This window comes from Anomaloglossus baeobatrachus, chromosome 9, assembly GCF_048569485.1.
Source record: "Anomaloglossus baeobatrachus isolate aAnoBae1 chromosome 9, aAnoBae1.hap1, whole genome shotgun sequence".
Classification (NCBI taxonomy): Eukaryota; Metazoa; Chordata; class Amphibia; order Anura; family Aromobatidae; genus Anomaloglossus; species Anomaloglossus baeobatrachus.
In genome coordinates this window covers 169446896-169459277 of record NC_134361.1, presented here as the reverse complement: position 1 = coordinate 169459277, position 12382 = coordinate 169446896, and the positions used below count along the sequence as shown (strand labels likewise).

The 12382-nt window shown below is 41.9% G+C and overlaps 1 protein-coding gene across 3 annotated transcripts in view; it reads right to left on the bottom strand.

Annotated features, from left to right (window-relative positions):
• LOC142251341 (putative E3 ubiquitin-protein ligase MID2) overlaps nucleotides 1-10241 on the bottom strand; it is a 561844-nt gene extending 551603 nt beyond the window's left edge. For 2 of the 3 annotated variants that reach the window (XM_075324035.1, XM_075324037.1), the window contains exon 1: nucleotides 9795-10241. The gene's annotated coding sequence lies outside the window, so the exon portion shown is untranslated. Of the gene's footprint in view, nucleotides 1-9682 lie in introns of all 3 variants that reach the window. The other variant, XM_075324036.1, reaches the window with a different exon arrangement.
• Nucleotides 10242-12382: the final 2141 nt, after the last annotated feature.

Below are 12382 nucleotides of genomic sequence, written 5' to 3'. Positions count from 1 at the left end.
GCCAGCGAGTGTGGATGCCGTAGAATGCGTCATGCACCCAGGCTTCAGAAGAAGGAAGACCAAGATGGCGGAAAGAGGAGGCGCCGACACCGCAGAACGGCGCCACCCATTTGACCAATCGGCACTGGAGCGACCTCCTAGGCGAGTATTATAAAGTGTTTTTTTATGTTCTACACAGCGGCCTGGGCTCTTATATACAGTATGTTAGATTGCTGTATATAAGAGCCCACTAGTGGTAGCTGCAGCTTATAGGCCCCAAATCTGGTGACAGGTTCCCTTTAACCAGGAAGTATGGAGACTGCAGAGCTCTGAGCTGCTCAAGACACAACTTGAGAATAATCACTTAAGGGATGCCTTGGGTACGAGAATGTGAACAGGGGGTTATCCTTATTTTTATGGCACTGTCCTATAAATATCTAACAATATGTTTCTGTTTAAATTATGTAATTTAAAGTAAAATCAGACTAAAAATGTTAAAAATCATTACAAAAAAATTAATCATTTTAAAATCTTATAACATAATTGTATTTTTTTCATTTTCTTTTACAATAAACCCTTTTTTGCATCCACAAAAGGTATCCCCGCAGTCAAAATGAACCCACAATGAAATTCATGTTTTAAGAAAAGCAGTGCCGAATGGTAGGAAAAAAATGGTATAAAAAATTGAGGCTGAAAGAAAATAAAGCATATTAATCAAACACTACCACATATGTACCTGAAAATAATTTCTAAAAACATAGTTACATAGTTACATAGGTTGAAAAAAGACCTAGGTCCATCTAGTTCAACCTTCCTCCACCAGTTCTACATTTAGTCACTAAGTCATTTATAACCAACAATGTTTTGTGTAGTGAGGAAATCATCCAGCCCTTTTTTAAAAGCTGTTATAGTATCTGCCATTACTACCTCTTGTGGTCGGGCATTCCACAGTCTGACTGCTCTAACTGGAAATAACGCTTTCCTATTTAGCTGTTGGAATCGCTTTTCTTCCACTCGCAGTGAGTGCCCCCTGGTCCTTAGTACTGTCTTTGGAAGAAATAAGTCATGTGCCAGTCCTTTATATTGACCACACATGTATTTATACATATAAATGAGATCTCCTCTGAGATGTCTTTTTTCTAAGCTAAACATATCTAACTTTTTCAACCTGTCATCATATGGGAGGCCTTCCATTCCTTGTAATAGTCTAGTTGCCCGCCTTTGAACTGACTCTAACTTCTGAATGTCCTTTTTAAAATGTGGAGCCCAAAACTGGATCCCGTATTCCAGATGTGGCCTTACAAGTGATTTATAGAGGGGTAACAATACGTTGGGATCACGGGATCTAATCTCTCTTTTTATACACCCTAAAATCTTGTTTGCTTTAGCAGCTGCTGCTTGACATTGAGTGCTGCTGCTCAGCTTATTTGTAATGAGAATACCCAAGTCCTTCTCCTGTTCTGTAGTCCCAAGTTTACTTCCATTTAATGTATACGCAGCTATAGGATTACTCCGTCCTAGGTGCATTACTTTACATTTATCAACATTAAATCTCATTTGCCAAGTATCTGCCCATTCTGACATCTTATCCAGATCTTTTTGTAATATTGTACTATCCAGGTCAGTTTTTAAAATCCTACATAGTTTGGTGTCATCGGCAAAGTCTGACACTGTACTATCAATCCCATCCACAAGGTCATTAATAAAGAGATTAAAAAGAATTGGTCCAAGCACAGATCCCTGCGGCACCCCACTGCTGACTATAGCCCATTTAGAGAATGTATCATTTATGACTACTCTTTGTTTCCTATCTTTTAGCCAATTCCTTACCCAGTTGCATATTGTGTCCCCTAGTCCTTGCTTCTGGAGCTTTAGTATAAGGCTATTATTTGGTACAGTATCAAATGCCTTTGCAAAGTCCAAATAAATCACATCAGCTGCATTACCAATATCCAGGTTTGAACTTACCCCCTCATAGAACCCCAACAGGTTGGTTAGACACGACTTATCTTTCATGAATCCATGCTGTTTGTCAGTTATCATATTATTTTCTGCAATATATTTTTGCATGTCATCCCTTAAAATGCCCTCAAAAACTTTGCATACTACTGATGTCAGGCTTACTGGATGGTAGTTGCCTGGATCTACCCTCTTACCTTTCTTAAATATCGGTACCACATCAGCAATCCTCCAATCCTGAGGCACCAACCCTGTTACAAGTGAGTCTAAAAAGATGAGATACAGCGGTCTGTCGATTACAGAGCTCAATTCCCTCAATATTCGTGGATGAATGCCATCTGGCCCTGGGGATTTGTCAATGTTTAATTTACTCAGACGTAGGCGTACTTCATCTTGTGTTAAATTAATTATATCGGGTGGTGGACTTTGATTTTTCACTTGTTGAATGATCCCTGGTACAGTCAGTTCCTTGGTGAATACAGATGACAAATGCCTATTTAATATCTCAGTCTTTTGTTTGTCCTCTATAACTAACTTGTTATTATATTTTAAGGGGCCGATACTATCCTTTGTTTTCCTTTTGGCATTAATGTATTTATAAAAGATTTTGGGATTTATTTTAATGTCATTGGCGATTTTTGTTTCAGTAGCTAATTTTGCTTGTTTGATTTCTTTTTTACATTTCCTATTGATATCTTTATACTTCTGAAATGCTATTTCTGTATTCTCAGCCTTTAAGATTTTAAATGCCCTTTGTTTTTGTTTTATTATACTTTGTACAGTCTTATTTATCCATAGTGGTTTCTTTTTATTCCTGGACATTTTATTACCAGAGGGTATACGTTTTTTACAGGACTCTAGTAGTATATCCTTAAACTTACCCCATTTATGTTCGGTATCCCCAGTTATTATGACTTTGTCCCAATCTACACATTTAAGCTCTTCCCTTAATTTGTTGAAATCAGCTTTCCTAAAATTCCAGGTTTTAGCATTCCCCCTTTGAAATGTTCTATTGAATATTATGTTGAAGCTTACCATATTATGATCGCTGGTGCCCAAGTACTCCCGGACCTGTAGATCTGAAATTGTATCCGGTCTATTTGACAGGACCAGATCTAGCAAATTATCTCCCCTGGTCGGTTCATCTACCATCTGAGAGAGGAAATGGTCTTGAATGGTAGATAAGAACTTACAGCTTTTAGCAGAACCAGAAGATTCTATGTCCCACTGTATGTCTGGATAGTTGAAATCCCCCATAATAAGAACCCGATTATTATTATTAGCTGCCTTTTCAATTTGTTCCAGCATTTCACCCTCTATTTGTTCAGGTATGTTAGGAGGCTTATAGCAAACTCCAATTAGCATTTTTCCATTATTCCCCTCCCCATGTACATTTACCCATACTGACTCTACATTGTTGCTGTTCCCCTCAATGTCATCATACAACACAGGTTTTAGGTTAGATTTAATAAATATACACACCCCACCACCTTTTTGGCCTTTCCTGTCCTTCCTAAATGTACGATAACCCTGTATGTTTGTCACCCAGTCATGGCTTTCATCCAGCCAGGTTTCCGTAATGCCCACCACATCATAATCCATGGTTGACATTAAGCTGGGTTTACACACTGCAACATCTCAAACGACATCGCTGTAACGTCACCGGTTTTGTGACGCAATAGCGATGTTGTTTGCGATGTTGCAGTGTGTGAAACCTATCAGCGACCCGGCCCCTGCTGTGAAGTTGTAATCGTTACAAATCGTTCAGGACCATTCCTAGGTCCTTTGTTTCCAGCTGTGCAGCATGCATCGCTGGAAAGTTTCCGTGTGTGAAAGACTTTGCAGAGACTTTGTTTGCAACTTCCCTTTCAAAAGGCTGCTTATCAACGTCCCCAACAACCAGCTAGGTCGCTCTGCAGGTCCGGATCACTGTTGAGTTGTTGGCCAGGTTTGCCTGTTTGACAGCTCACCAGCGACTTAGCAGAGACTTAGGGAGGTCGCTGTTACGTCACAAAACCGGTGACGTTACAGCGATGTCCTTTGCGATGTTGCTGTGTGTAAACCCAGCTTAAGAGTCTCCAATTCATTCATTTTGTTTGCAAGACTTCTTGCATTTGCCAGTAGACATTTAATCCTATTAACACCTTTATTACTCCTAGCCTCCCTACGTTCCTTGTATGTCCCATCCCCCCCTAATCCTTCATTGACCCCTACCGTCTCACTGTCTCTATCTGCTCTATCTCTCCCCTTATTTGCTCCACTACCCTCCCTCCCCCCCGATCCTAGTTTAAAAGCTCCTCCATCCGTCTGACCATTTTCTCCCCCAGCACAGCTGCACCTTCCCCATTGAGGTGCAGCCCGTCCCTACCGTAGAGCCTGTAGCCGACTGAGAAGTCGGCCCAGTTCTCCATGAACCCGAACCCTTCCTTCCTGCACCAATTTCTAAGCCACATATTTATCTATATTTTCTATTCACCCTGGGAAAAAAGCTACAAAGTAAAAGACCAAAAATGTTTATCAGTCTAGTCTTTTGCCCTTTGCTACCTTAACATCTCAGAGTGTCAATTCAATGAAAGTGATCTCGTGATCAGAGAAACTCGTGGGAAAGTCCATTAGCATAATGTGTGATCTCAGACTAATACTAATTGACATGCTATAAGGCACTTAAAGGGAATCTGCCAGCAAGATTTCAAGCCCCAAACTATTTATATGTGCACGTAGCTCCTTCAAAGTCAAGTCTTACAATACCTTTACATGGCCAATCCGTTAGTTCCTTACTTACTGAGAAATAAATGTTTGGATATTCAAATTTGGCTGTAGATCTGAAGCCTCCGCGACTCCAGCTCTATTCCCTGTCCAGCTCCGCCTCCTCCTGCTTCATTGATTTCCTCTATTCTGTATGACTTCAGGAAAAGGAATTGTTCGTGAAGCAGGACGAGGAAATGCTGGAAAGGCAACAGAGCTGGAGTGACGGAAGGTTCAGATCTAACATAGTCCTATTCATATCAATTCAAACACTAAATTCTCAGTAACGGAGGAACAGACTGGTCATATTAAGATATTGCTGGAATCTATCACCAGGTTTTTGCTACCTCATCTGAGAGCAGCTTTAACTCCAGAGAGGTACCACACACTGGGATGCTTGATGTAGTTTTGATAAAATAACTGTCCTTCTGAGCTCTGCATAACCCCGCCTACACCACTGATTGACAGCTATGTGTATAAACTGTGCTTAGACAGTGAGCTACCAATTACTGGCAGGGATGACTATACTGAGCTCATGAATGTGGAGGATGATATGAGACTAGGCCGACTAGTCCTCTAGTTGTAATTTTCAGCTGATAAAACAGTGGTTTTATAAAAATTATAGCAAGCAGCCCAGTAAGTGATATGTCGTTTGAATTGGGGTCTTGGCCCTATATTATGCTGCTCTCAGATTAGGTGACAAAAACCTGGTGGCAGATTCCCTTTAAGACTATTGTTGCTCTGCTTCACTTTCAGCTGCTCATGGGTGGTCCTTGTAGGCCTGTTCCTTGGGGGAGCCAGTGCAAATCTATAGATTCCCATTCTAATGCCGGCATCACACGGTAACGATCTATCGTGCAATCGCACGAGCGATCGTACCCGCCCCCGTCGTTTGTGCGTCACGGGCAATTAGTTGCCCGTGTCGCACAAAGTCGTTAACCCCCTGTCACATGCACTTACCTCCTGGATGACGTCGCTGTGGGCGGCGCACATCCTCTTCCTCAAGGGGGAGGGACGTTCAGCGTCACACAGCGGTCAGCCAATAGAAGCGGAGGGTGGAGATGAGCGGGACATAACATCCCGCCCACCTCTTTCCTTCCGCATTGCCAGCGGGACGCAGGTAAGCTGTGTTCATCGTTCCCGGGGTGTCACACGGAGCGATGTGTGCTGCCCCGGGAACGATGAACAACCGGGGCACAGAAGAAGAAACGACTTTTTGAAAATGAGCGATGTGTCAACGAGCAACGATAAGGTGAGCATTTTTGCTCGTTCACCGTCACTCGTAGCTGTCGCACGCTACGATATGTCAAACGATCCCGGATGTGCGTCACTTACGACGTGACCCCGACGACATATCGCCCGACATATCGTACCGTGTGACGCTGGCATAAAACTAGATAAAAATACAAGATCTCTTCCAACAAGAAAGCTGCAAGTTCATCACACAAATGTGACCCTTTGATGACTAAGTTACATAGGGACATGATATATTAAACCGAGAAAAGCTCCTGACGTAAATGGAAAAAAGAGGCCTATGGAACGAAGTAGGGTGACATCTATCAGGGATACGATATGTTTAGTGTATGCTAAGCGTTCTACTACTTATGACAACTCATACCTACCTCGCCAATAAATTTAACCTAATAATGGGGTATTTTTTGACTTGTGAAATCCACGCCTGTTTATTTTCTTCTCACTTCTAAAATATGTATTGTAAGGAGGACACGTCCATAACCTCAACCAGATTTCTGATGCCACAGCAATACTGACTGTGGGCAATGGTCTTTGAGGATGTGATGGATCAGAATGATCTCATTTCAGTCTTCTGTTTTTGGCAGAACAGTTCTCACTAATGCCTTATAATGAAGTTATAAATAAACCAGAACTCAGAGCATCTAAAGTGTAATAAAACCTAAACCGACTCAGCATAAAGCAACTGATCTCTACACCAAGTGTTGCTCCACTGACCATGGATTTATGTGTGATGACTGGATACAGAGAGAAATGAAAAACAGCGAAAGCAAAGTCTAATATAAAAATAAACATAAAACTCCGACGTCACAATACATGCACCAGAATACATAAAAACAAGTTACGCCATGTTCTGGGAATATATGCAGGAGGTTGTCGAACCCTGCAATGTAAAGTGTATGGTTATGTAGAGTGCAATGTGTTGTGCCTAGCCAGGTTGAGGTTCCAGATACAGGAGAGTGGGACCATTACCAAAAGCACCCCCTAGTGGTTGGGCTAAGAGTGGCAGGATGGAAGAGATAGGGTTAAAGGAGTAATGACAGATGTGGAAAGAGGTTGGCTGGGAGGTCTCAAGAGGAGCAGTCTAGGATAGCGTTAAGGGTTGAGAAGACATGGCCTCGGTGCTAGGGTCAGTCAGGTAACCTTGAGGTATGGTTGAAAGTTATGGAGCCTATGGCACACCCCAGCGGGCTTAGTGAGTTGTCCGAGTAGAGAGCCACCGGGGTCCAAACTTGGATGAAGGTGAGTGAGTCATGGTGACGAAGACACAGACCCTGGAGCTTGAGGATGGGATCCAAGATAGTGGAGGGGGACAAGTCAAGAGGTAGTACACCATACTAAGAGGAAGCAAGAAAAGGAAGGCCAATGTCTGTGATAACAGTGTGAAGAATAAAGTGAACTTTCTGGTTAGCTAAGTGAGTACTGGTCTCGCGTGTGTTACTAAGTGTCCACAACGATCACCGCCAGCGGGGTGACAGATACTGGCCTGAAGGACCAGTAAGCATTGTGCACCTCACCCAAAGTTCCAACTGCACACAGTGGCTCCTTAGCGAAGGAGTGTGGCTCCCGAGCGCCTTCCTGTATGTACACAAAGCTGTGACGTATGTTTGGCCGTCGGAAAAAAGTGTGCCGACAGTCATACATAGGTTCCCGAAAAGGAAATACCATCAATGTCAGCCACAGCTTATAATGAGATGTACACAAGTACAGGATTAATGTGCAGCATTAAAATACAAATCAGTGGCCTTCACCCAACTCTGTGAGATGTGGCCCAGCCAATATGCCATACCGGAGCGCAGGGAACGTGGGCAGGAAAGACAGGGATATTGTATCATGGATATACAGATCCAGGAGCATAGGATCACATCCAGCACAGGGACATGGGGGATCAAATGATAAAACTAGGGATTCTAACGGGGGAAATAATTACAAAAAAATAATTATTTTTATTGATTAGTAATAACTAGAGAATGCTATACAGAATATAACAGAATATCCCGAGATAGAAAGATAGATACAGCGGTGGACAGACCGCAGGCCACGGGCCCTGGAGGTGAGGGGCCACGGACACCTCCAGAGAAGAAAACAGCACATGCTGCAGGCGTAGATAGACAGATAGATAATAGATAGATAAATAGATAGATAGAGATAGATAGATAGATAGATACGATAGATAGATAGATATAGATAGACACATAGATAAATAGATAGATAGATAGATGATATATAGATAGATAGATGATATATAGATAGAGGGATAGATAGATAGACACATAGATAATAGATAATTAGATGATAGATAGATAGATAATAGATAGATAGATAGAGATAGATAGATACTATAGATAGATAGATACGATAGATAGATAGATAGATAGCGATAGAGATAGAGATAGATAAATAGATAATAGATAGATGATACATAGATAGATAGATACGATAGATAGATAGATACAATAGATAGATAGATACGATAGATAGAGATAGAGATAGATAAATAGATAATAGATAGATAGATGATAGATAGATAGATACGATAGATAGATAGAGATAGAGATAGACAAATAGATAATAGATAGATAGATGATACATAGATAGATAGATAGATAGATAGATAGATAGATAAATAGATAATAGATAGATAGATGATATATAGATAGATAGATAGATAGATAGAGGGATAGATAGATAGAGGGATAAATAGATAGATAGATGATATATAGATAGATAGATAGATAGATAGAGGGATAGATAGATAGAGGGATAAATAGATAGATAGATGATATATAGATAGATAGATAGATAGATAGAGGGATAGATAGATAGAGATAGATAAATAGATAATAGATAGATAGATAATAGATAGATAGATGATATATAGATAGATAGATAGATAGATAGATGGCTGGATAGATAGACACATAGATAATAGATAATTAGATGATAGATAGATAGATAGATAATAGATAGATAGATAGATAGATATTAGGCAAATAGATAGATAGATAGATAGATATTAGGCAAATAGATAGATACATAGATAGATAGATAGATAGATGATAGATAGATAGATAGATAGATAATAGATAGATAGATATTAGGCAAATAGATAGATAGATAGATAGATAGATAGATATTAGGCAAATAGATAGATACATAGATAGATAGATAGATGATAGATAGATATTAGATAGAAAGATAAATAGATACATAGATAGATAATAGAAAAGTATATAGATAATGTATAGATAGATAGTTAGATAATAGACAGATAGATAAAGATAATAGATATTAAATAGAAAAATAGATAGATAAATAGTAGAAAAGTGGATAGATAATAGATACATAATAGATGGAGAGATAAACATTAGATTAGATAGACAGATAGATAGATAGATAGATAGATAAATAGATACTAGATAGATATTATAAAGAAAAATAGATGGGTAGATAGATAGATAGATAGATAGATGATGGATAGATAATAGAAACATGGATAGATAACAGATATGTAGATAGAAAGATACATAGATAGATAGATAGAGGGATGGATAGACAGATAGATAGATAGATAGATAGATAGATAGATAGATAGATAGATATAGATAGATAGATAGATAGATAGATAGATAGATAGATAGACAGACAGATAATGGATGGATAGATATGAGCTAGGTATTAGATACAGCTGCAGACAGAGCAGCAGAGGGTCCTGTCTCCCCCCAGTCCTGGCTCGCCCCCTCCTTACATGCAGTGTGATCAGGGGCACACCCTCCAGGTGTGTGTGCTGTGCCGGATGCTCTGGGGTTGCCCCTTGCTCCCCTGGTCGGTGGTGGAGCCGGTGTATCTCTATACATTACCCGTAACTTTCCCCGGGGCCATGCTTCTCCGGGCAGGGATGCCGGCAGGGTGCTCGGCTGCGGATCTGACAGGTGCCGGGCAGACGAGCTGTCAGTGGAGATCAGCCATTACTTAGCATGCTGCTGCTGCCACTGCTGGGATCCTGAGCATGTGGCAAGCTTCCCCCAGAAATGGCTAGCTCTGCACGGTGTAGCCACACTGTAGTCACACATAGAGCGGCAGATCCAGCCCTACACACAGCTGCTGCTCCGGATCAGTGTCCTCCTGGAGAGTGCCTGTCATCAGCTATGTGTAATAGAGGGGGTGAGGGTGCTGCTGCCACACAGGGTCCCAGCAGTGCAGCAGCTGTGCGGCGCTCCAGTGTGTGCAGAGCCTCATCCAGGGGAGAACATTCAGTCACAGGCAGTGCAGCCACTTCCAGTATTGATCCATCTTCACTCCCACTCCCTGGCACATAGGAAAGTCAGACAGAACGCAGGACAGCTGCTGGTACAAGGGGAGAGGGCGCCCCCTGCCCCAGCCGCCCGGTACTGCAGCCTCCCATCTGCCTGATACACACCATCCAGGGAACACTTCACAGGAGACATTCACCAGAGATACAACTGCTTCTTCATCATGTCATTTGTATCCAGACTTTACAATGATACAAGTACCAAAAGCTGTTTATTTACAACCAGACATGGTAAATACAGAGTACACCCATAACAATACCTTATCCTACCCCGGGGTGTACTCAGATACACCCATATTGCCTGTTATCCCCATATTTACTAATATTGTAGCCTCTTATGATTTGCCTTCTGTTAGCATGTACATCAGAAATGGTATAATGCATGATTTAGGAAGCTCTATCCTCCAATGGATTGCCTCTGGGCAGGGGCATATGACTACAGTCTTGGCCAAAAGTTTTGAGAATGCTACAAATATTAATTTTTACAAAGTCTAGTGCTTAAGTTTTTCTAATGGCAATTTGCATATACTCCAGAATGTCATAAAGAGTGATCAGCTTAACAGCAATTACTTGCAAAGTCAATATTGGCTAAGAAAATGAACTTTAACCCCCAAAACACATTTCAACATCATTGCATTCCTGCCTTAAAAAGAGCAGCTAACATTGTTTTAGTGATTGTTCCATTAACACAGGTGTGGGTGTTGATGAGGACAGGGCTGGCGATCAATCAGTCATGATTAAGTAAGAATGACACCACTGGACACTTTAAAAGGAGACTGGTGCTTGGTATCATTGTTTCTCTTCAGTTAACCATGGTTATTAGTGATGAGCGAGTACTAAAAAGCTCGGGTGCTCGAAGCTCGGGCCGAGCCTCCCAAGATACTCGTGTACTCGGCCCGAGCAACGAGCCCAATGTTATCCTATGGGAGACCCGAGTATTTTTGTGAAATGACCTCCCGGCAGCATGGAGAAACCCTAAAAATGTCACAAAAGTCTCAGAAGAGTGCTCAAATGACATGGCAACAGCATGGGGAAGACCCCTTGAAGCATTTATCACTCAAAAGTCACAGCTGTGAACAATTTTGTCCGCGTTTTACGCCATTTTTACGGACTCACCAGAAAACCTTCCAAAATGACCCCAAAATGATTTTTCATGGCGGAAATGTTAAGGGCACATACCCAATAGTGAGATAGAGCTGGTGTATGTTACTTTTTGAGATCAATACATGAAAGATTTTACGTGAAAACATTGTGTGGCACTCCGATGTCCCTGAGAAGAGACGTACATGAAGGCCTCTTGAGTCTAATGTGCCCATTTTGAGGAAGTGAGTCTTTGTAGTATTTTCCTTTGCCAGGGCAGTCCTAAATTGTGAGGTTCACCAATGCCCCTGCATACAGACGTGCATGAGGGCCTGTAAACCTGAAGTGCCCATTGGAAGGAAGTGGGTGTATTATAGTATAGCCCTTAGGCAGGGAAGCCAAACATTGGGAGGCTCCACGTTGTCCCTGGATAGAGACGTGCATGAAGGCCTGTAAACCTGAAGTGCCCATTGGAAGGAAGTGGGTGTATTATAGTATAGCCCTTAGGCAGGGAAGCCAAACATTGGGAGGCTCTACGTTGTCCCTGGATAGAGACCTGTTAGGTTCTTAGTGCCTCCGTGCTTGCATTTAAAAATTGCACGTGTGTGCCTGTTGGTGGCAGCTTTCCGCTGCATTTGTGTGAGTTTTGCACAAACTTGGATATAACACACAAGTCTAGTGAATACACATCAGCACAGCATTGCAAAATGCGCAAGGGCGTTGTCAACGAACAAGGAAGTGGACGTGATGGTGGTGCAGGCAGACACCGAGGTTGTGTGCAAGCTCTAATTTCGCCACAACAAAGGGCCACATCTAGTCGCTCGCACGTCCTGTCCCAAATTCTTGGGGACCGCAGCAGTACACCCCTCTTGAACCAAGACCAGTGTCAACAGGTTGTTAGTTGGATAGCGGATAATGCTTCCAGTCAGATTGGCACCACCACAAACACTCTGTCTTCCACACGGTCAAGTGTCAGTAGCCGTGATACTGCACCGCACATTTCAGAACCTGATCCTCCTTCCTACCACCAGGCCGAGTACACGTCCACGGACATTA